Source organism: Cryptomeria japonica, chromosome 3 (genome assembly GCF_030272615.1).
Source record: "Cryptomeria japonica chromosome 3, Sugi_1.0, whole genome shotgun sequence".
NCBI lineage: Eukaryota > Viridiplantae > Streptophyta > Pinopsida > Cupressales > Cupressaceae > Cryptomeria > Cryptomeria japonica.
In genome coordinates, this window is record NC_081407.1 from 128,892,065 (window position 1) to 128,916,446 (window position 24,382).

The following is a 24,382-nucleotide window of genomic DNA, read 5'->3' on the forward strand; positions in this document are numbered from 1 at the left end:
CCTTGTAGTGCCAGATCCCTCATCAAACTTCATGGTTTGTACAAATGCTTCACTACAGGGTTTAGGAGTAGTTCTTATGCAGGATGGTAGGGATATAGCTTTTGAGTCTAGGAAACTTAAGACTCATGAGCTTAACTACCCTACCCATGACCTTGACCTTGCAATAGTAGTGCATGCACTTGTGAGGTGGAGACACTTCCTTTTGGGTCATCATTTCAACCTTCACTCAGATCATCAGAGTCTTCAGTACATTTTCACTCAGTCGAACCTTAATGCATGTCAGAGGAGATGGATGGAGTTCTTGTGCGAATATGATTTTGACGTCCACTACATCAAGGGAAAGGAAAACATAGTAGTAGATGCCTTGAGTAGGAGACGTCATGAGGTGTACACCATATCTATGGGTATGGATTTGAGAGACCATATACTACAGCAGTTGCCAAAGGATGGATGGTATTTAGAGGTTTGTCAGATGATACAATCTCAGGATACTTTAGAAGAGAAATATGTGGATAATACTTTGGAGTCTGATGGACTATTACATCATAGAGGGCGCATCTATGTACCTTTTTCTGGGGGTTTGCGAGAGTTCATTATCACGGAGGTTCATAGAGCTCCTTACACAACACACCCCAGACTAAAGAAGATGCATGCTGACTTGAGACAGATATATCATTGGCCAGGAATGTGGCAGCTCATTGCTGGGTTAGTAGCCTGATGCCTCGAGTGTCAGAGAGTAAAGGCAGAGCACTGCCATCTAGGTGGGTTGCTCCAGTCTCATGCTATACCAGTGTGGAAGTGGGATACTATATCCATGGATTTCATCATTGGTCTCCCTATGTCATCTCGTCGCCATGATGCCATCCTGGTGATAGCTGACAAGTTGACCAAAGTGGCCCACTTTTCACCAGTTCAGACTACCTTCATAGCACCAGCAGTAGCATAGGTGTTCTTACGAGACATGGTTAGACTTCATGGCATTCCACGCAAGATTATTTCTGACAGGGATTCCCTCTTCACTTCTTCCTTTTGGAAGGCATTACAAGTAGCTATGGGCACTAAGCTCAATTTCAGTACAACCTATCATCCAGAAATAGATGGTCAGACAAAGAGGGTTAACTAGGTGTTAGAGGATATGCTTTGCATGTACGTCATGGATCGTCTAACCAGATGGGAAGAATACCTTCCCTTAGTGGATTTTTCTTATAACAATGGGCATCACACTTCTTTGGGGATGCCACCCTATCAGGCATTATACGGCAAGCCTTGTAGGACACCATTGAGTTGTGACTGCATAGAGGACAGAGTTGCTATTGGTCTTGAGATAGTTTGTGATATGGAGCAGTGGGTGGATTTGATTAGGTAGCGTCTTAGAGAGGCACATGATAGACAGAAGAAATATGCAGATGTGAAGAGGATAGATCGTAGCTACTTGGTTGGAGATAGTCTTCTTGAGAGTGCGACCGCATAAGAGTCCAATCCATTATGGAAAGGGTTCTAAGCTTGCACCTCTCTTTGTAGGACCATTTGAGATCCTTGAGAGGATAGGACCAGTTGCCTACCATTTAGCATTGCCACCTAGCCTGTCACACATCCATGATGTGTTTCATGTATCAGTTTTGAGGAAGTATATCTATGATGAGTCTCATATTTTAGATTGGGATGCCTTGTAGGTGGAGTTAGACATACAGCTAGCTTTGGAGCCCATTCACATTTTGGCACACCCGACGTTGGCCCTTCAGGGTCAAGAGCTGGACCAAGTTAGGGTCCAGTGGGATTGCTATGATAACGTTACAACATCATGGGAGGACGTAGCACGTATGAGATCAGAGTACCCCCATCTTTTTTATGAACTCCAAGAGGAAGTTCATGCCTAGAGGGGGAGGGTGTGAGGCCCTATCCCAACTCAGTCTAGCATTTCAGTGATTTTGATGATGAGACTATTATGGATGCTTTATTTTTATGCATTATGGATTTAGAACTTATATGACTCCATGATTTGGATAACATTGCTATATGTTGATGCTTCATTTATATGCTTTATGATATAGAACTCTATATGATTCTAGAATAGAATGAATTTGAGATGATATATGTCATTATTGGATTTGTAGGACTTTACTATTATGATAGAAATAGGATGCATGTGTTATGTGTGGATCAAAATTATGAGAATTATGATAATTGCTTATGTGGATTTATTTGGATATAAGATGTATTGATTTGTTTAAGTGTATATAGTATGCATAGTGTTGGATGTGTGATGTGTATTCTTATTCATGTGTTTTATATTATATAAGGTTATTTGGAATTACTAATGTGTAATTGAGATGCACAGGAGACTTATCCATGTGACCATGGGAATATTATGGAGAACCAAACCTAGACCTATGTACGTTCATAAAACTCGGGATTGTCTATTTGGAGAGACAACACCTCGTTTTTATCATATTTTATTCGTGAAAGTGATTGTTGCATGAATGTTCAATTGAATTTTGTTAATTTGTGTAAATCCAACAAGAGACAAATTTCAAGTGCAATTTGTAAAAGTATTTTTATTGTATCGCTTGACACATGTGATCGATTTATGTTTTGGTTTTTAAATTGTCTCTTGGAGGGAGTTGTTTAACCATAGCTTTTTCCAAATAGATTAATGTGGTTCTATATTTTCCTAGGGTAAAGAATCTTTGGGGTGGTCAACTTAGGTTTGACCCGAAAATTAACTTCAGATGGGTTTAAAAGGGGTTAAATGGACACCTAGGGGTAGTTTAAAAGTGTTTCCTAAAGCCCTTAAGGTATACCTAAGGGTTAGGAGTAATTTTAGGCATGTACCAACTCCCATGTGACCATTTAGACACCCTAAAAAGTGGGTTTCCTAAGTTGAGCGAAAATTGAAATTAGAAGGATCATCTAAGTTGTTAACCTTCCTCTTTGAATGTGAGATCTCTTTCCCATTTTACCCTACCTTTCCTTTTTAGTTTTAGAAACCTGTGAGAACTCTCACAAAGGGCTTCTTAAGCAAGAATTAGAAAATTTGTGGCTAATCACCCACTCTCCATTTTTGGAGACAAGAATTTTGAAAGAAGGATAGATTTGGCTTCTAGGAAATTTGGCTAAGGGTAGAGAATCAAGGATTGTGGAATTGGGCTGCTCATCCTCAACTAATTCTAGCATACCTTTGGGCAGTTGAAGGTTGGTTAAATTTCTCTTTATATTGTTTTTATATTGCATGTTATGTTGAAAAGAATTGCTTGTGTGGAAAGACTAGTTCTTGTATGTTTTCTTTGGAAAATTATTTGTGTTGTATGTTGTACTTATTGTATGCATTTTATGTGTTTTGGGAGTAACCAAGGCCTCCTACTCTTGGGAGAGAGGATGGTCTTGTGGGTGGTAGGAGTTTGACAGCCCTCGAGTGAGAGGCTCTCGTTATCAGACTAATCACAAGGGATATTTATGTGACCCTTGCTGCATGGCCTATTTATGCATTTCGGGGTCATAAGGAGGGAAATAAGGCATGAATGCCTTGGGGGCATAAGGTTGTGGGGTTCTTATACTTATGATTTATCATTGTTTTCCATGAGGTGGCCTTGATTTTTACCATACTTGCAGTCTCCTCAGGGTATTTGGTCCATTACCACCCGTGTATAGACATCACAATGTGTGGTGCAGTGTAGCCTGGGATGGGAATATCTTTGTGATTGTTTTCCCTTTTTTATTGTGTTTTCATGTGTGTAACCCGTCTAGGACATGGTTCTCCAAGCTCGGGGGTGGCTACTAGTTAGTCTAGGCTGGGAGGTGAGCACTTCATGGTCATAGCCTATGATTTATTTGCAGGTTGTTGGAAGAAAGGAATAAGACAAGTAGAAGTGGTTGGAGTTATTTGTTGCAGAAAAATATTTGTAAATGTAATTATTATTCTTTGAAAGTCGTCATTTATTAGAAATGAGATACCTATTTGTAAAGTAAACATTAGTGTCTTTTAAATGCACTTTAAAGAAATGTAATATTTTATTATGTTATACTGCAGAAAAGAAATGCGTATTCCTGAATTAGTTTCCAAAGTTCTGAAAAAAAAAATTATATCTGATGTGTTTATGATGGTTTGAAAAGCAAGAAATTTATTTTATTCTTTGTGCATTTAAAATAAAATAAAACAAGAATGAAATAAATTAGATTTGCATGCATGTAATAGGCTGGAAATAAAACAAATAGATTTGTTTATGGAAGTGCAGTTTTAGTTTATTTAAATCTGTCATTTTATTTATTTGCAGAAATTGAGACCTAAAATACTAAAGTCATCTCTAAAGATTCATTTTAATATTTTCTAGCTTAAATAAAAATATATTTTAATAGTTGTTGTATAAAATTATTTAATTCTGTCATTTACTTTATGCAGAAAATAAATCTAAGGTTAACATAGTACATCTATGATTTAGCAACAAGGTATTTTTTATTTATTTTTAAATATATATATACATGGGTTTAATTCAGAATTTTTTTTTCAATTTGTTTTAAAAGTTCAAAAAAAAAATACATAAATTAAAAGCATAGAAAGGTTAACTCTAATTTTCCTTAGGCATCAATTGTATATGAATATATACTTATATTTAAAATACACTTGTATATACATTATATTTATATATAAAAATATATATATAAATATATATTTATAAATATGCCAATATATATATATACTTATATATATAATATATTTATATATATAAATACATATAAATATATATATATATTTATTTATTTATAAATATATTTTATATTTTATAAAAAAAATAATAATAAACAAAATTTATTTTACATAAAAAAACTTGTTAAAAAAAAAAGCCATCGAAGGGGGATTTTAGGGCTACCGCGGGTCCCGGTCGCAACCCCTATGTAGGCCGCGATCCTCACAGAGGCCGCAAACCTGTGTGGACCACGACCTTCACAGGAGGTCGCGACCCACTGTGCAGGCCCTGTCCCACACAGTGGGCCGTGCCACTATGCGAGTCGTGACCCTTTCAGTGGGGCGACCCACCGGTGGTACTGCGTGCACCACCGCCTCGGCCCTTCCCCATCCCTGCACTACATTTTGCCATGGCCGCTGCCCAAGAGTCCTTCGGACCTACAAAATCCAAAGACAAAAAATAAATAAAACCCTAGCCAGTTAAGGTTAGGGTAATATGTGGAAAGATAATAAAGAATGAAATAAAAAAAAAGAGGGGCATTATTATAGTATTTAAAATTTAGGGTTTCCATGGTTATTCATTAATTATGAGAAAACATATATATATATGAAAGGGTAGAGCAAATGTTAAATTAAATATTTTATTAAGTGTTTTTGAACTTATATATATGTTTACAATAAACATATGGGGAGATATATATATGTTTTTTTATAAACATAAGGGTATATTTTAAAATGGTTTTTAATATTTTATTATTATTTTGTAGTTTAATTTGATATAGATGTTGGAGGTTAAACCTTATAGGGTGATTTTCGTTACGAATTTAATTGTCCCTATGACAATTTAGTGTAATCATATTTTAATTATTATTAAGATAAAATATAGACATTTATGAACTAAATGCGAGGACTAATTTAATTAGTTCCTTAAGCATTTATCGATTATTGAAGTTTAATAATTCCTTCGCCAAACATTTTAGAGAATTTTAATTAAGTGATTAAAATCGTTGAGACAATAATAATTTCTTTGGAGAATTAATATTCCGCATTTAATTAAATTTATTTTCTCTTTTGTAAGTTAGCGATTAGAGTTAACTCTAAACGTAGTTAAGACGAAAACTTACTAGAGTATTTCATATTTGCAAAATTTAAATGTTTTAGGTTGCGAATTTTAATTTTTTTAATCCCGTTCTTGCCCTAAAGTTTTGGCATGACACCACCCTCTCTCGTATCTCATTAGGGATAGGATGCACGGCTGCCAAAACAACAAGCTCTTTTCTAATTTTTATAAGAGGCATAATTTTAAAGAATTTCATAAGGTCTATGGGATCTTCAGGGTCATGATCGCTTAACCCTAATGATTCCACATCCCTAGAAAGTTGCTCAGGTACTACAACTCCCTTTCCCTTTCCCCAAACATCCGTCTATGTCAAGAATATCATTAATAATTACAAAATTGGCATAAATCACTAAAAAAAAGAACATAATAATGTAACAGTTTGCTTCTATCTAATTTGTACAATTACAATGAGGTTTACCTGCTCGGTAGAAGTGTCGCAAGCTACATCTCTGTCTGTGATATGTGATGGATTCATGTTGGCCTATGACAAAGAAAAAATATAAAAACATTAGCGAAATTAAACCAATAGACTTAGCAAAAAAACTTCATAATAAAATGGTTGACGATGTCTGTAGTCAATGACCTATTCCCACCAAGGGTGACATCATCACATAGGGACTATACCTGAAATCAACACCATCAATTGAGCATCATAAGCATTACTACATTTGTAAGTTGATAAACAATAAATACATACGTATCATAAGAATCAGAAGCATCACATGATGTGTCATCATATATGTAATTGAGCATCACAATTAGCATCACATATCATGTGTCATCATAAACATGTAATGCATCACATATGTATCATAAATCACCATCCATCATATAGGTAATAAACAATCCACGTTCTATAAATAAACACAAAGTTCAAAAAATGTCACATGTGATCCATCACATATGTATTTTAAATCAACATCCATCACATAGCTAATAAAAAATCCAATTTCCATAAGTAAACACGGTTTAAAAATTGTGACATAAATAGTCATGAACTTCAAGGTTATCATCGCCAACATCATCATCATCATCATCATCATCATCATCATCATCATCATCATCATCATCATCATCATCATCATCATCATCATCATCATCATCATCATCATCATCATCGTTGCCGTCGTCATCGTCGTCATCGTCGTCCTTGTCCTTGTCATCATCATCATCATCAACATCTTTGCCATCATCATCACCATCATCACCATCACCATCACCACCATCACCATCACCATCACCATCACCATCACTATCACCATCACCATTACCATCACCATCATCATCATAATCATCTTCATCTTCTTCTTCTTCTTCTTCTTCATCATCATTGAGAAACTGTCGATCATGATCATCATCCACTTCATCTTCTACTTCTTCGATATCTTCTTCTTCGATAGCTTCTTCTTCCATCACATTATACATTATCAGCCTTCCTCTTGGATCATGTCTAACAACAAATGACCAACCCAGTTTATGTGGAACCTCTGAGTAAAATACTTGCTCACATTGGCTTGCAAGAACATAGGGCTCATCCCCAATTGGTTCAAATGACCTTGTATTTAGCATTATAAAACCATTATCATGTTTAATAACAGTTCTATTAGGATCATTTTTATTCAATTGTAGCATGTACCATTTGTCGACGAACAAAACTAATTTGAAGGAATTAAAGTCACACTCAAGTATATCATCCAAAATGCCATAGTATCGATTTTGAGACTATTGAGGATGAATGTCATTTCTTGATGAAATATTTGTCACCTCAAAGACTGCAGTGATGCCAGAATCACAAGTTTTCCTCGTGTCATCCAACTTTTTTATGCGAAATTTATGACCATTGCAGCACATAGCGTTGTGGTGTTTGACCTGCGATATGTCAAACATGTAAAATTTATTGCATTGTGAGTTGATAAACATATGAGTGATTAATAAACTTATACGTACTTGTTTATCTCTTAAACCATATGCTAAATCAATTTCCCTTTGCGTAACATTGGAATCTCCATTACGATGTGCTTCTTTAACCAATGAAGCCACACCTTCCCATGTTAACATGCATCTAGAATGTTGACAACGTTCAATCCATACCGTCATCCAATCAAGATTGTTTGCAATATACAAATGTAGTACATCCCACTCTCGACCAATTGTACAAAAAACAAATAGACGTCTTACAATCGATTTATTTTGAAGATTAAGAATTAATTAACTACAATAACATCTTATAATTACCTCTCACTTTCCTCAATCTACCTTTCCCCATCAAGTACTCCCCTTCGAATTTGTTAATGGTGTTGGGATCCCAAATGTGATCCACGTGGATCTTTGCTACAAACTTAGGAAGATATTCAGAAATGTACACTATAGTCTGGTATACCATATATCCCTCCACCATAGAACCCTCAGGATGTTCTCTTTGTTGAACGAAAGCCTTCAAAGATTCCAAGTGCCTCTCAACCATCCACATTGACCTAGTGTGTACAGGTCCAAACAATTCAATCTCCTCAACTTGGTGTATGAGGTAGTGTTCTTGTGCATTGAAAAAAGCTGGAGGTAGACACTTTTGCATTTCACACATTAAATGAGGAATTTTTCTCTTCCAATATTTTATATGATCTTTATGGATTTCTTTACATGACAACCACCTACAAGGTATTCAAGATGCAAAAAAATATATTACATAACAAGTAAAATAAATCGCAAATATAATATCTATACAACAAACTGAACAAATATCACTACTTACCTCATGTATTTTCCAAGATCATATATGACTTGCTTGACATTATTGTCAAAGTCGTCTAGGAGAGATAGAGGTAGAACATACTGCAACAAATATAAGATTATGTTTTCATTTTTTTGTAACATAATGAAAAGTACATGTACCCACAATACTTAAATACATACTAAAAACACAAGAACATGAATTACCTTAATGAAGGTATGCCAATCATGTGTTTTCATCCCTGGCCCAAATTCACTTTTCTTCGATATGAGATTGTTTATGTTCACAACAAATCCTATGGGAAATCAAATTTTTTGTATTACTTCTTTTATAGCATTGCTTTGCTGGTCCATTAATAACCAAGGAAGCTCACTTATATTAATCTGGTCTCCATGGCTATTTGGTTGAATGACATTTATCATTGCATGATTGGAATCCTGAATGTCACTACATATTTTGACAATTTTTTCTTTGTCACGCCTTCCATCCAATATTTTCCATACTGTATTTGTTATATTCTTTCCAATATGCATACTATCAAACAAATGAACAATTTGTAACTTCTCATAGTAGGGCAACCTACTAAATTGTCGGGGATAACTTTTTAGTCCCTTAGGAAGGTGGTCATTTATGCCTTCACGACCTTCATGATCATCAATCACATCATCAATAAACAATACAAAATAAAAAAGATGTTTTATGACAAACCAATAGATGGAATGACATTACCTTGATGATTAATTCTATTATATTCTAACTTCCATAGGTGAGGTGTCATTCTTCATGGCTTTGATGTATTCTCTTCTTTTCCATTGAAAAGATGTTTTTCAATATTTTGATACTTATGATTTTTGTGGAGAAAGTGCCTATACTCATCAAACACCTGCTTTCCTAAACATTTTGAATGATGAGATTTCATCTTTGGACCACAAATAGGACATGCAAATTTTCCCTTTGTTTTAACACTTAGAAGATAATGTATAATTGGATTAAATATGATAATTTTTTAATTATAATGTTCATACACAACTTAAAAACTATAACATACCACAAAAATGTGTTAGCCCTAGGGCATCGTGTATTGTCCATAGAAGCATCGCATGGAATTGAAATTGTCTTTGTCCTATTGGTCTAGAGACATCATACATAGTGACACCATTCCATAACTCCAACAACTCGTCGATAAGAGGCTCGATATATACATTCATATCTTTAACTTGGTACTTACCTAATCAAATGAACAAAAACATTACATAATTATTATGACCATTTTACTCCAATATTTATAATTAAATTTAGATGACTATATTTAAATGATAAAAGGCCTAGAACAATCATTGCCAACATTATGTGCTCCCTCTTTATTGACATCCATGGAGGAATGTTATTGTTGATAACAAAAATAGGCCACACTAAGTAAACAGATCTCATCTCTCCAAATGGATTGACACCATCCGCTGCCAATGAAAGCCTGAGATTATGAGGTTCTTCTATAAAGTGTGGCCACTTTTCCTCTATGTCCATAAATCCTGAACCATTTGCAGGCATTCGAATAATGTCATCTCGACTTCTATTGCATGCATGGTAATGCATAAATTGTGCTAAGCTAGTGAACTTGAATAATCATTGCATACATGAAATAATGGGAATATACCGAAGAACCTTGCGAGGAACCCTTTTTGTTATTTCATCTGTTCGATATCTACTGATATGACATTCAGGGCTTTTAGTTTGAAATTCATGTTGTTTGTGATATATAATATCATCATTGGGACAAGCATCTATTTCTTGATACTCCATTCCAATATCTTTCATAGCGGCAGATAATTCTCAATATGAGAGAGGTAGAATATTTGATGGTGGTAACAAAAACTCACCTATCAATCTACAGCAAAATAAGATAGTTTGCTATAATAAAGAATATTAATGGTACAACATGATTCACAATTTATTATGACATAAATGACATGCCTTAACATACGTGACATTATTATGTTGGATAAACCATTCATAACATTCAAGTTCACCAACAAAAATACAGCGGAGAGAAGAGTTGCCTGCGAGCCTTCATAAAAGGCCTCAGATGCCTTCTCAAGTAGAGGGACATCATGAACAACATCAAGGTCATCTTCATCATCATGATCATCTGCACGAATAATAAATGAGTTATGGATCAATGTATTTGTACCATCATCTTCAAATGTGTTTTCTGGCTCATGATCATCATCTTCCATGGGATCATTATCTTCAGCTTTGATATTCACACCTCCATGTTCATCCACTTTGAAAACCATATTCTCGAGGTTGTGTTGATCCATACCATGTGTTCCGGGGTGCTCAACCTATATAAAATTGATAAACCTAAACAAACCATGATCATGATCTCATCATAACGTCATTTATTATGTATATAAATTGTCAAAACGATATAATGAAAATATTACCAATGGATGATAATCATGTCCACCTTCAATGTGACCATGCAGCCTACAATGTTTCTTTGTTGTTTTGAATAGAAGTCTTCTAGTCTTTAACCCCTTACAAATTTTGGACAGACAATAACATTTTCCATCACCTTTTCTTTTCAAGTTAGACCACAATCTAGCAATTCTCTCCTTATTTTGTTGTGCATTGATATTGTCTGACATGGTCTTTCTTCACAGGCAAGAAAATAGAAATTATCATCATTGAACAAAGCATCTTATTGAATTTAGATCTCTAGTTTGCTTATGGTACATCACACAACATGGAAAACAAGAAATACTCAATAAGTAATAGAATTCATTGATCTAGTATTATCACAATCTGCACTTGGCCTTCAATATTTTCTCCTCCTAACACTGTTTATCCATTACCTGTCAAGTACAGAACTCTAAAACTCATGGCTATTAAAATACTTAAGACAACATTGTAGCATCTTATAATCATCTGTTATAAAACCAAATCACTTGGGAGTGATTCTTTTGTTTGTCACAGTCCAAGAAAACGGTGTCTACTAGAGCCTTGAATAACTGACTAGAAAGATTTTTAATTCATTTTCTTTTTCCTTCTGATTTTTTCACTGTCACTTCCATCCTCCGAGTCAGATGCCCTCGCCCTTTTATTTCTTCTTGTTTTTTCATACACATTGTCATGTTTTGAATTATTTTTCTTTCTTGGTGAGTCCTTACTGCTCTCACTATTAGTTTCACTCTCAGAATCTGAGTCTAATGTATCAAAATCTGACGAACTTGATGAACTAGAAGAATCGTCATTAGAGGTAGATTCATTTCACTTGGGAATAGACTTTTGTTGCTGCATTACAAGCCTTGGCATATTCTTTAAATACTCATGTAAACTCTCAGTGATACCACCAAGACCAATAGAAGTAAAGAAATTGATAGCAAACCGTGAATTTTTTGGATTGTCCTTTGGAGAAATTGAATCAAAAGATTCCTACATTGTTGGATCATTCAACCTTTCATTTAGCAACAATATACCAAGTTGCTCTGCTAACTCTTGCAAGAGAATCTTTATAAAAATATGGGAAGAGGAAGTAGTATCTTCCTCTGTCAAGCGTATATAAGCAAGACAATTCCATGGAAGAGCATCTCTGCCAAGTAAGTGGGCCAAAAACTTTGCAACATTACACAGTTTTTTTGTTTCCAGTCTGTGTATCATAGAATATTGTTGTACAAAACACTTATAAAATAATTCCTCATAAATTTTATTGATCATATAGAATCTTTGCCCAAGAAGACCATAATAATGAATGTATGTTCTCTCTTGACTAGGTTCAAGCTTGATCTTTAGTAGCTTATGACCAACTTCCTCAAAATCAACACTCGACATGATTGTTAAATAAATTAAATGTCTTAAATTAACCAAGTTTGTCTCTATCTCATCTTGTATTCTCAGTGCTTCCTCACCTTCCTCTTCTTCATCATCATCATCATCATCATCTGAATCATCAGCTGAATCATTCTCCCCTTCTACTTCATCTAAAGAAGCATCTCCAAGGATATCTTTCTTCAATTTTTCATAGGTTGCCTCATGCTCTAAGAAATCGGGATTTGGCTTGAAAACATCCAAACTAGCTTCTTGATCAAGTTCATCTTCTAGGAAAACTTCATGTGTTAACTGATCTGGATGCACAACTAGATGACCCTCGAACTTAGCTTTGTGAATTGCAAAAAGGCCTTCAATTAAAAACTGTACTCGTTTGTCAATTTCCCCCTAATGGAGAATACCTCTACATCTTTCAAAAATCCTAGAGAGACCTTTGGGTGAAAGGTCTTGCAACAAAGAACCACATTCTTTCACGAACCCAATAGAAACCTCTACACTGTCATCTTTGGGGTTCTCTAGTGAAAGGGTGTGAAGTTCCAAGGCAATTATCTCATGTGCAACTTGTTGATTCACTATATGAGCTACGAATTTAGCTATTGCTATCAACATGTGCTTGTCAATGCATTTGTATGCCCTCTTAAGCTGCAAAATAATTCTTCACAAAAGCAGATTGTCAACTTTAGGAAATTTTATATTTACCACAACAAGCAACACATAAAAAACATTTGTATATCTAGGGGATGCCATTTGGGATTTCATACAAGACCTACAAAATAGACCCCTCCCACGGATGAGATTCTCTGCAAACAACTCTTGAATGATGTTATTGATGTTAGATGCATTTACCTTGTTTACTAACCCATTGATACTCTTCCGAAGGGCATCCCATGTCATGCGTTGGTATTCCACACTGCTCTTGTCTTTCACATCTTTCATCATTTGAGCCAGCTTAAATGGGGGAATGTAAACACCCCCACTTCTTCCAACACCCTTCTCAGCTCCTCTTACAACACCTTCGCCATTCCCATTCTGAGATGGAGCAGACACAACACCAGAAGTTTTCACTTCCACTGCCTCTCTGTCCCTCTTGTTTCTAGAAGCCCCTTTACCACTTAATTCATGCTTATTTATGTACATAAACCCATCAGGAAGCATGAGTTTTTGCATATAAGCTCGCCCAAATATTTTACAGTTAGTTTTCATCAAGATTCCCTCAGGAGCTAGTAGATCCTGCTTCCATAGTTTAATTCTATTTTCTCAAAGGACAATCCTAAAAATCCATGCATTGCAAACAAATTTTTACACCTTTGTTGGTTTTGGTGGCATCACAGAGAGTTTACATCAATAAATAAAGAACATGCCAATACTTTTAATGAAGCAGTAGAAGTCTATCTCTTATTCAATATCTCTAGTGAAACCCCCATGATCTTTTGTTGGAGTAGAATTTGTTATATTCTAGAAAGATTCTTCTCCTTTGTTGATGGGTTATTCATTTACCTCAAGAAATAATTGTTCTTTTCTCCAACAAGAAGTGGAATAAATGAAGATCTAGTACCATGAAATGAATCCTCAAAAGGATTACTATAGTTAGTTTTTCTAGATAATGGTCTGGGTAAAATACTAATGTGGCTTTCGGAAACACTATGTACTAGCTTAGCATACTCTAACAACTTTGGTGTGACATGCTACATCCAATTAAGTCTCCATTGATATCTCTATTGTGTTTATGGATTGGGATCCAATCTACTCTTTTTATACATAGATTTTACTTTCAACTGAGGAGGTTTGTATGTACTTACTTGTCTTTCGATTGTATCCCTATTTCAAGAATTTCTTCTATCAACAAATCATTTGTTGTAAGTTGTACAAGTGGAAGCTTAAACATGCCTTCCATGCTAGCCTTGTTGATACGTTCAACACCATCTTGTGCAACAAATCTTTAGAACTCCACTATTTCATTGAAGAGTGAGTAGTAGGGACAATCTAGGACACTTATAGAGGTTTTGTAAGAGAGATAAATAGACCTAAATATTATGGCTTAATAATGATCAATAGGTAAATAGATAAGAAACTCTCAATATCAAAATGACTTTCTCAATTGTCTTTACTAGAAATGGATAGATCTGCTAATAATGGCTTTATGATTGTATGTCAACTTTAGACTCAATCCAAGAAGAGCTAGAACTAATATATGATATCTAGATTTATGATCTCTATAATATAACAATCCCATAATTATGTTTCCATGCATGTATACCACAACACAAACATCATGCTAGTGTTTAGCCATAGCAATTGATATCCTAATTATAGAATGTGAAATATGCACATAACTATGAATAAAGATTAAGAAAAACAAAGAAAGATGCTTATTGCAAACATAAATGACTAATGGACAAGAATTGAATTCATTGTAGATAGTTTTGAATATCAAATTCACTTATTTGTGTGCATTTAGTAACTCATGTACTTGTGGCCAACCATTTATCTCTTTCATAAATTAAACACTAACATTAAATGGCTGAGTAATTATGTTTTACTTGAAATTGAAAATAAATATTTTATTTCAAGATGGCTCACACTGTTCCCTATCAAATTTTAGACTCTCAGTTTTGTTAGTAGTGGTTTGATGTCTTTGGAGCTGATCATTACATTTCTTTAGTTATGTTTGCCAGTGTACTCCCAGCTTGTGCCAAAATGGAAGCTTTAGAACAGGGTATGGACATCCATCAATGCATAAAAGATAGAGGAATTTTGTCAAATGTAGTTGCAACTACTCTATTAGCATGTATGCAAAATGTGGAAGCATAGACAAGGCACAGGAACTGTTTGACAGATTGCCTCAAAGAAATGTGGTTTCCTGGATTGCAATGATTTTCGAATATGCACAAAATGGATTCATTGAGAAGGCTTTAGAAACTTTCAAGCAAATGCAATCAGCAGGTGTAAAGACAAATTCCATGACCATTGCTACTATAATCCCTGCCTATGCCAAAATGGGAGATTTGGAATAGGGTATGGATAGTCATCGAAGCATAAAGGATAGAGGAATTTTGTCAGATGTTGTAGTTGCAGCTGCCTTGGTAGACATGTATGCAAAATGTGAAAGCATAGACAAGGCACGTGAACTGTTTGATAGAATGCCTTAAAGAAATGTTGTCTCATGGACTGCAACGATTGTTGGATATGCACAAAATGGATTTGATGAAAAGTCTTTAGACACTTTCAAGCAAATGAAATTAGAAGGCATAAAGCCAAATTCCACAACCTTTTCCAGCATCCTCCCTACCTATGCAAAAATGGGAGCTTTGGAATAGGGTATGGACATCCATCAAAGAATATTGTATAGAGGAATTTTGTTAGGTGTTGTACTTGCAAATGCCCTGCTTGACATGAATGCAAAATGTGGAAACATGGACAGGGCTCGTGAATTGTTTGATATGATGCCACAAAGAGATGTAATCTCATGTGAACAATCAACACGCGCGTATATGGGAGGAAGGGATTGCTGCTACAAAATTGAACGCTCACTCCTCAATCACATTTCTATGGTTTTACGAGATTAAACTAGGGAAATTAACCACCACATGTATATTTTTTGCAACATGAAATTAAAAAATAGGGCAATTTGAATCTACCTCTTGCACCGGATTGCAAGCAATGCCACAAATGCCTTCGACACAAGTTTGATGTTCTTGGGGGTTGAAGTCACCACAGACGCCTACGTAGGAATATTGCAATGCACAAATGAATTCCCCTCTTCTTCTTTTTTAAGTAATGGTTGTTGTTGTCAGAATTATAACAAACACGCACACTTTTTTGAAAAAAGAAAATTCTCATTTATAAAGCCTTCTTCGTCAAAACCAAATGGGAAATTGTCGTCGGAATTACAACGAATGCGGGCATTTTTTCAAAAAAAATCAAATTTGGCCACAATATACCTTGTCTGTCGAAAACCTCAGTCAAAAATCTAGTCCAAATTTATTATTGTAACACCATCAGAGTACCAACCGGTTTACAATCCTCCATGCCAAATATTTTTAACACTTCTTTTACATACTTACTCTAACAGATAAATGTTCCAGCATCCAATTGCTGGACATACAACCCAATGAAAAATTTAATCGCACCAATAAGAGACATCTCAAATTTTCCCTTACCTTCTTAGCAAAAGCCATACATAAATTATCATCACCACCAAATAGTATATCATCTACAAATACTTCAGCTATCAACATTTTGTCTCCATCATTCTTAAGATATATCTTACTGTCCTCACTGGTACATTGGAACCCTATCTTGATCAGGTGCATGTGGAATCTTTCATACCATGCTCTTGGTGCCTACTTCAATCCATATAATGCCTTATGTAGCTTAAAAACCATATCTTTATCCTTAGGCAAAGAAAATCCATCTATTTTTTCTATGTATACTTCTTCCTCAAGGATGCCATTAAGAAAAGTTGATTTAACATTCAATAGGTAGACCTTAAATCGTTTAAATGTATCATAACCAAGTAATGTTCTTTCTCCTTCCAATCTTGCCACTAGTGCAAGGGTTTCACCATAGTCTTCTCCTTCTTGTAAATGTATTTCAATTTTTAATTCAAGGTGCAAGTTATATTCAAAGTAATTTTCCTTTCTAGTATACGTTACTTCACAATATAATAAATCTGATTTCTTTTCTTTGTTGTAGGTGGAGAGAGAGCATTAATGTTTTCTATGTTCTCACCACAACATTTTATTGGTGTATATATATCATGGAGGGGACTGATCAAGTGGTACCTTGATCGATCATGTCCTTTGGACATGACGGACCAAGATACCCCTTAGTCGTGTCCCTCCATAATCGATTGTTTAATCGGTGTCATCACATATGCAAATGAAGCGATATCATTTCGGTTATTAATATAACTAATCCGATGATAATCAGTGGCAATATTAATCAATTTAAACTTGATAACTTAAGTTAGTCGATTATCAATTAATTCACCCCGATAACATTAGTTAGTCAGTGGAATGCATTAAGCCCAATCATTGTAAATTCAGTATCTATTAAAGTGGTAACCCGATAATGAATCTGGAGGGTTAGAATAAGACCCAATCATTATCAGTTTATTAGTTTAATAGTTTACACTCAATCAGTTTGCATGAGTAACATAATTGATAAATGTTGTAACAGAATAAGGAGAGCAATTATAGATAAAGGAATAATCAGTGAGATCTGAATTTAAATATCGATGAGATAGATGATTGAATGGGACACTTCATTTATCTCCCTTCCAATCATTTATCTTATCGAACCTACTATATATCAACACTCCCTCTTAACTTGGGAAGATGAATAACAGACAAAGTGCCTAGCATCACATTTCTCTTGATGACTAGTATTCCTTATATAGTTTATAATCTCATTCTCCAAGGATTCATATCATCTCAATACATGACATGAAGTATCATCAAAACATATGATACAAGTAACCATATCACCTAAGCATGTAATATTTGTATTGCAAAACAAGCATTACTAAGGATTAACACATGAGAATAATTAAATCCTCAACTGATCCATGTTGTGGTATGTGCACTAACATCTTTCCAAATGTTTTACCACAATCATAATCATGGCACATCCATGACATATTAGAAATCACACATGATAACTGGTTTGATCATTATAAGATCGTACCCTTATAATGTCTATATACAAGAGTTCATTATCTGAGAGATCGTCACCTGTTAGAAATGAACACAGGGGGTTGAACCCATAAAATTCCTAATATGATAAAGAATTTTACACATTAAACATCTTATTGATATATAAGTACAGATTACAAAGCAAATTACTTTTCTATCATACCCAAGCCTTTTCTGAAGTGTTCAACCTTTACTCTGGAAAGTGGTTTGGTAAGAATATATGTTGTCTGATCTCCTTTACAAATATATTCCAACTAAATCACATTCCTATCTACCATATCTTGCACATAATGGTATGGAATCTCAATGTGCTTGGATCTTTCATGGAACATCGGATTTACTGAGAGTTTTATGCAGCTCTGGTTGTCACAATGGTTAACAATAGGTTTCATTGGTTCACTGAATAATCCTACAAGCAACTTCTTGAGCCATACTGCTTCTCGGGCAGCCATGGAAGCTGTAATGTATGTGGCCTTAGTGGAACTCTGTGCTACTAAAGACTGATTTCTGCTAATCCAAGATATCATGGCTAAACCTAAACTAAAACAACATCCTGAGGTGCTTTTCCTATCAGTCACACTTCACCCAATTTGAGTCTTTGAATCCATGTAGATCTAGATCAACTCTCTTATATTTGAGACCAAGGTTTAGAGTACCTTGTAGATATCTCATAATGTGTTTTACTACTATCACGTGTATCTCCTTTGGCTCACACATAAACTGACTCAAAGCATTAACTGCATAACAAATATCTGGTCTTGTATTTACTAGATACATCAAAGACCCAATTATTTGCCTATAGTGAGTAGGATGAGTGGGTTGTGACTTTGATGCTGCTTCCTTAAGTTTATGAAGATTTGTTTCCATTGGAGAGGTCATGGGTCTGCAGTTTATCATTCCAAATCTCTTCAAAATGTCCAAGGTATACTTTCCTTGGTTTAGTATAATACCATCAGAATTTTGCCATACTTCCAAGCCTAGGAAGTAATGAAGGAGTCCTAAGTCCTTCATGTCAAATTCTTTAGAAAGATCTTTCTTGCATTGATCTATAAGGTGATCTTCTCCTGTGATTAATAAATCATCAACATAGAAAATCAATATTAGCATATCACCTTTGTTTTGTTGATAGTAGAAATTAGGATCTCTATCATCATTCTTAGAGAAGCCTAGTTTTGAGAGATAAGTATCAATTCTTTCATACTAGGCCCTGGGAGCCTGTTTAAGGCCATAAAGAGCTTTCTTGAGTCTACACACATGATACTATGCATCATGAATCTCAAACCCTTCAGGTTACTCTAGGTATACTTCTTCTGAAATCTCACCATTTAGGAATTTTGTCTTAATATCCATCTGATGAACTTTCCATCCCTTTCTTGCTACAATGGCTAAGATGGCTCTTACTGAGGTGTATCTGGCTATAGGTGCAAATGTTTCTTCATAATCAATTCCTTCCTTTTGAGAGAACCCTTTAGCTACAAATTTGGCCTTGTTTTTTTCAATACTTCCATCTATAACATGTTTGATCTTAAAAAGCCATTTGAAAGAAACAATAGATTTTCTAGTTGTCCTAGAAACAATTTCCCAAACATCATTCTTCATTATGGACTGATATTCCTCAGACATGGTATCCTTCCATATTTGATGTTTAAGTGCATCTGATACACTGTTAGGTTCATCTTTTGAAAGATCATTCATAAGGGCAACATAGCTAATGAATGTGTTAGGCCTTTTACTTTCTCTAAAGGATCCTGAAGGAGCAACATACTTCTGAGCTTCTTCTATAGTTTTGGTGGCCCATAGTGGTAATTTCTTGAGATTTTCTCTACATGAGTTTTGAGTTTCATCTTCATTTTCCTCGAGATTCTCCCTCTGGAGCTCAGGAGAAGGGTCTTCATATATGCTAGGGGTAGGGATATAGGCTTTAGGTTCTATTGAGTTTTGGGCTCTTTTGAAGGATAAGTCTTCTTCAAAGATTACATCCCTACTCAGTTCAATATTGCTCTGACCAGGTATATAGATTTTGTAGGCCTTGGAGGTTTCACTATAACCTACAAGTATTCCCCTTTTTCCAAAAGGCTCTAATTTTATTCTTTTCTCCTTAGGTACATAAATATAGACAGGGCACCCAAATATCCTAAGGTGGATGATATCTAGCTTTTTTTTAGTAAAGACTTCCTCAGGGGTTTTATCTTCAAGATGAGAGTGAGGACATCTATTTTGTATATATACAATAGTGCTAGTTGCTTCTGCCCAAAGATTGGTATTTAGATTCTGATCAAGAATCATGGATTTGGCAGCTTCTACAATTGTGCTATTTTTCCTCTCAGCTACCCCATTTTGTTGAGGGTTATAAGGTATAGTAAGCTTCCTCTTAATCCTAGTATTTTTTAAAAAATCCTTAAACAAATTTGAGGTGTATTCCCCCCCATTGTCAGTTCTTAAGGTTTTAATTTTATTTCCTGAGTAGTTTTCTATTAGTGATTTAAATTCCTTAAACCTATTAAGGATCTCTTTTGATTCTTTACATTTCAGAAAGTAGATCCAAGTTTTCCTAGAGTAGTCATCAACAAATATTACATAATGCAAAAATCCCCCTAAAGAAGGTACGGGCATAGGTCCACAAATATCAGAATGAAGTAACTCTAAAACTTTGCTTGTTTTCCTATTTCTATTTTGAAAAATGTCACTATTTACTAGTTGTCATTAGTTTTATGTCCAAAGTCATTCTATATACTCTAGTCAGTTAGTACTACCAAAATACTCAATCCATAAGCACTCAAGCAACTCGGTAACAAAAGGAAGAAATCACAGGGTTCAGTATACACTGAGCTGTCTACCGAGTAAAGTTCTATGTCTACCAAGTAGCAAAGATGTTATACCAAGTTAATATGAACTGATTGAAATGTGTTACCAGTTTCATTGAACCTAGACATATATGGGAAACATGTTACAAAGATCAAGGAACAGGAAACAGTTATCACATTGGAAATTGCACCTTAAGATTTTGTATGATTTTGAGATCATCTATCCAATAAAATGATTTGTATGGTTTTTCATTTAATGAATCATATTTGTAAGATCGAAGAAAGACTTATGTGTTAGATAAGTTGAAAAGCAAAAATCATGAATAAGCACAAAGTGTTATGACTGTTACAATTGACAGAGTTATTCAAAGGTCATCGAGAAGGATTTCAGAGAACAATCAAGGAATAGAGTAAATAGAAGGGTTTACCGAGTTGATTTATGAGTTACTGAGGTATGCTATGAGCAAGGTAATTTCATATTTATCACATAGAATTTGCTATAACATTTCAGATGTAAAGTTGTAGATATTTTGTAAAGATTTAATTGTATTATTTTGTAGTAAGAGAAACCTTTAACAGGGTAAAAGACTCTAACAAGGTCTATAAATTGTAAAGCCTTTAACCACATGTAGTAGTTAGTTTAAGTGTTGTAAAATCCTTTAGCAAGGTAGATCTAAAGATCTTGATACTCCTAATAGGGTAAACTATCAGAAATAGCTAAACATGTAGCTTTAACCGAGCAACCTTTATTATTGCAGTAGTGAAGTTGTGGGTGTCATCCCCACCACAGGTTTTCTCTCTAACAAGGAGTTTCTGCATAACCAAAATATATGAGTTATGGAGTGAATCATGTATGAATGTTATTTATATGTTTTATGTTATGTTTCAGCAATATTCAGTTTATGCTTAATAGTAAGGTTATTATTGAAGAAAAGTTTTGGAGTACTGATTCACCCCTCCCTTCTTAGTATATTAGCTTTCCATATTGGGCCTAATAATTAGTATAAGAGCTATAATCTTGCAAAAGGGTTTAACTACCTAAAGAGAAATATCTTATCAATAGAAGGCTACAAACAATCTTGGAGAATTCTGAATCTTCAAAATGAATTGGATCATGCTAATCAAGTGATCGTAGACATGTAGAAATAAATGCAAAGATTACTGAAAGTTAGAAGAAGGTTATCTAATGATTTGCAGGACTCACAGGAGCTGGTGGAACAAATTGAGACATCATCTAAGAACAGTATGTCTGACGAAACTGAAGCAATGATTGCAGATCTAAAGGAAAAGAACAAAGAACTAACTGATCAGCTAAAAGCAATGAAAAGAGAGCATGCGCATTTCAGCACACAGATGACTTAAAATCTTGATGCATTGAGGACAACCAAGGATAAATTAGGAGATATAGAAAGAGAGAAACAATAGCTTGAAACATTAGTATCTGAAAAGAATGATGAAATCACTAGGATGACTGGAATTCAATAAATTTGTCTAATCAATTGGGTTATGCACATCATGAAGTAGACCTGAAAGACAATGAGAATCAAGCATTGAAACTTGAAGTATCTAGGTTGACCAATGAACTTGAAATAGAGAAGAAATCCAAAGAAACACTGAAGAAAAGCTATGAAGCATCAAAGATGTTGGATGAGCAACTGAATACAAAATGACCCAACAAAGTTGCAGGACTCGATTACAAAGGAAGAGGCTCTACCAAGAAAGGAATCCACACTAGTGAGAGAGGAGAATCATCAAAGCAAGGTGGAAAGAAGAAGAACATCAAAGGAAAGAAGCATATTTGCAACTATTGTGGAAAACAAGGACATACTGCCAACATGTGCCAAATCCGAAAAGGTAAGCAACCGAATGTCACTAGGTCTGATGGTTATTGTTACAATTGCAATAAGTATGGTCACACATCCAATCAATGTAGGACAAAGACTGTTAGCAATTATCAAAAGGCAAAATTCAAAGGATTTTGTAAAAACTACAATAGATATGGACACAGTACCGAGAAGTGTTGGTTTAAGCAGAAAAACTATATGTGGTATACACATTGAGCAAATACTAGAGGCTACCGAACTCACATAGATTTTAACCAATAGTATACTGCAGTACCATGGGATTACAATACAAGGATATGGTGTGAATGTTGTGGAAGATATGGACACATAAGTGCCAACTACTTTATAAGGTATGGAATGAACAAACGAAGATCATGGAGAAATCCTGGTAGGGCATGTTTTCATTGTCGCAAAGTTGGACACTTGACTAAAGATTGTAGAGATCAACCCAAAGAAGATACTGAGGAAATAAAAGGGAAATTACAGATGATTTGGAAAAAGAAAGAAAATGTATCAACAAAAGAAGAAAGCATCTTACCTACCGAGTTAGGTGCATCTGTTCCAAATTAATTGATAAAGGTATGAAGGGACTACATTCTCTCAAGATCATATCTTAACAGTTCCTATCTTGTCATGTACTTAATTCCAAAATCTGCATAGCTAAGATGTAATAACATGTTTTGAAATTTTAACTAGTCTTTAGAATGCTAGACAAGTTGGTAAATACAGGAAGCCTGTCAAGTCAGTAAACACAAGAAGCTTGTCTGGTCGGTAAAAGGGAAGGTAATCGGTTTAAATTGAACAGAGTGCATTTAATGTTTTCTGACCTACCTGCATGGAGCCCGAGAAGGAAAAATGTGTACTTAATGACTTTTGCGTGGTCATTTTACACTTACCAAGTTTTCAAGACGCAGAGAGAGCGATATAAAGGCGATCAAACTCTTCCGAAGCAAAATTTCAAGGTATTTACATTAATCATAATGCATTTCTCAGAACCAGTTAACCGATCATATTAGCTGTGAAAATCTATTTTGTTTATCAAATTGAAAGCATTTGTTGGTTAAGTTGTCAAACCCTAAGATTTTTTTTATCATCCAAATGGCCCCTAAAATTTAGAACCCTATTGTTGTTGAGAACATTGAGAAGCCCTTGCTGAAATCTTCTCTAACTCCCAAAGTTGCATCTGAACTAGATGACAAAACTGCATTTTCACTCATTCCAGATAGGGTTTTACTAGTTGAGGATGTTAGATTCTTCACCAAGTGTCAAGTTGAAGAATTAGGTCATATAGAGATCAAAGATACATATGATGAATTGTGTACCGATGGGAAGCTAGATAGCAAGTTTGAACATATCAAGATCAAGGGATTAACCGAAGCCCTAACCTACCCATGAGTCTTCAAACCTCAATGGGTCAAGTTTGTTTTAAGTAGATTTCATGATGACTTCATGTGGTTAGAGGAGAAACCATTTAAAATCACCAAGGAAATCATCCACTTGATCACCGGATATCCCAAATTTGATCATGCCTAAGCCCAGAAGATGATATCACAGAAAGAACTGATTACTTTAACTGGAATTGAATTTGATTGCAGAGGTCTAAAACTGAACAATGTTACAGATGCAGAGTTAAAGTTTGCAATTAGAGTCATAGGTTATTGTTTCTTTCAATTGGCAAGGG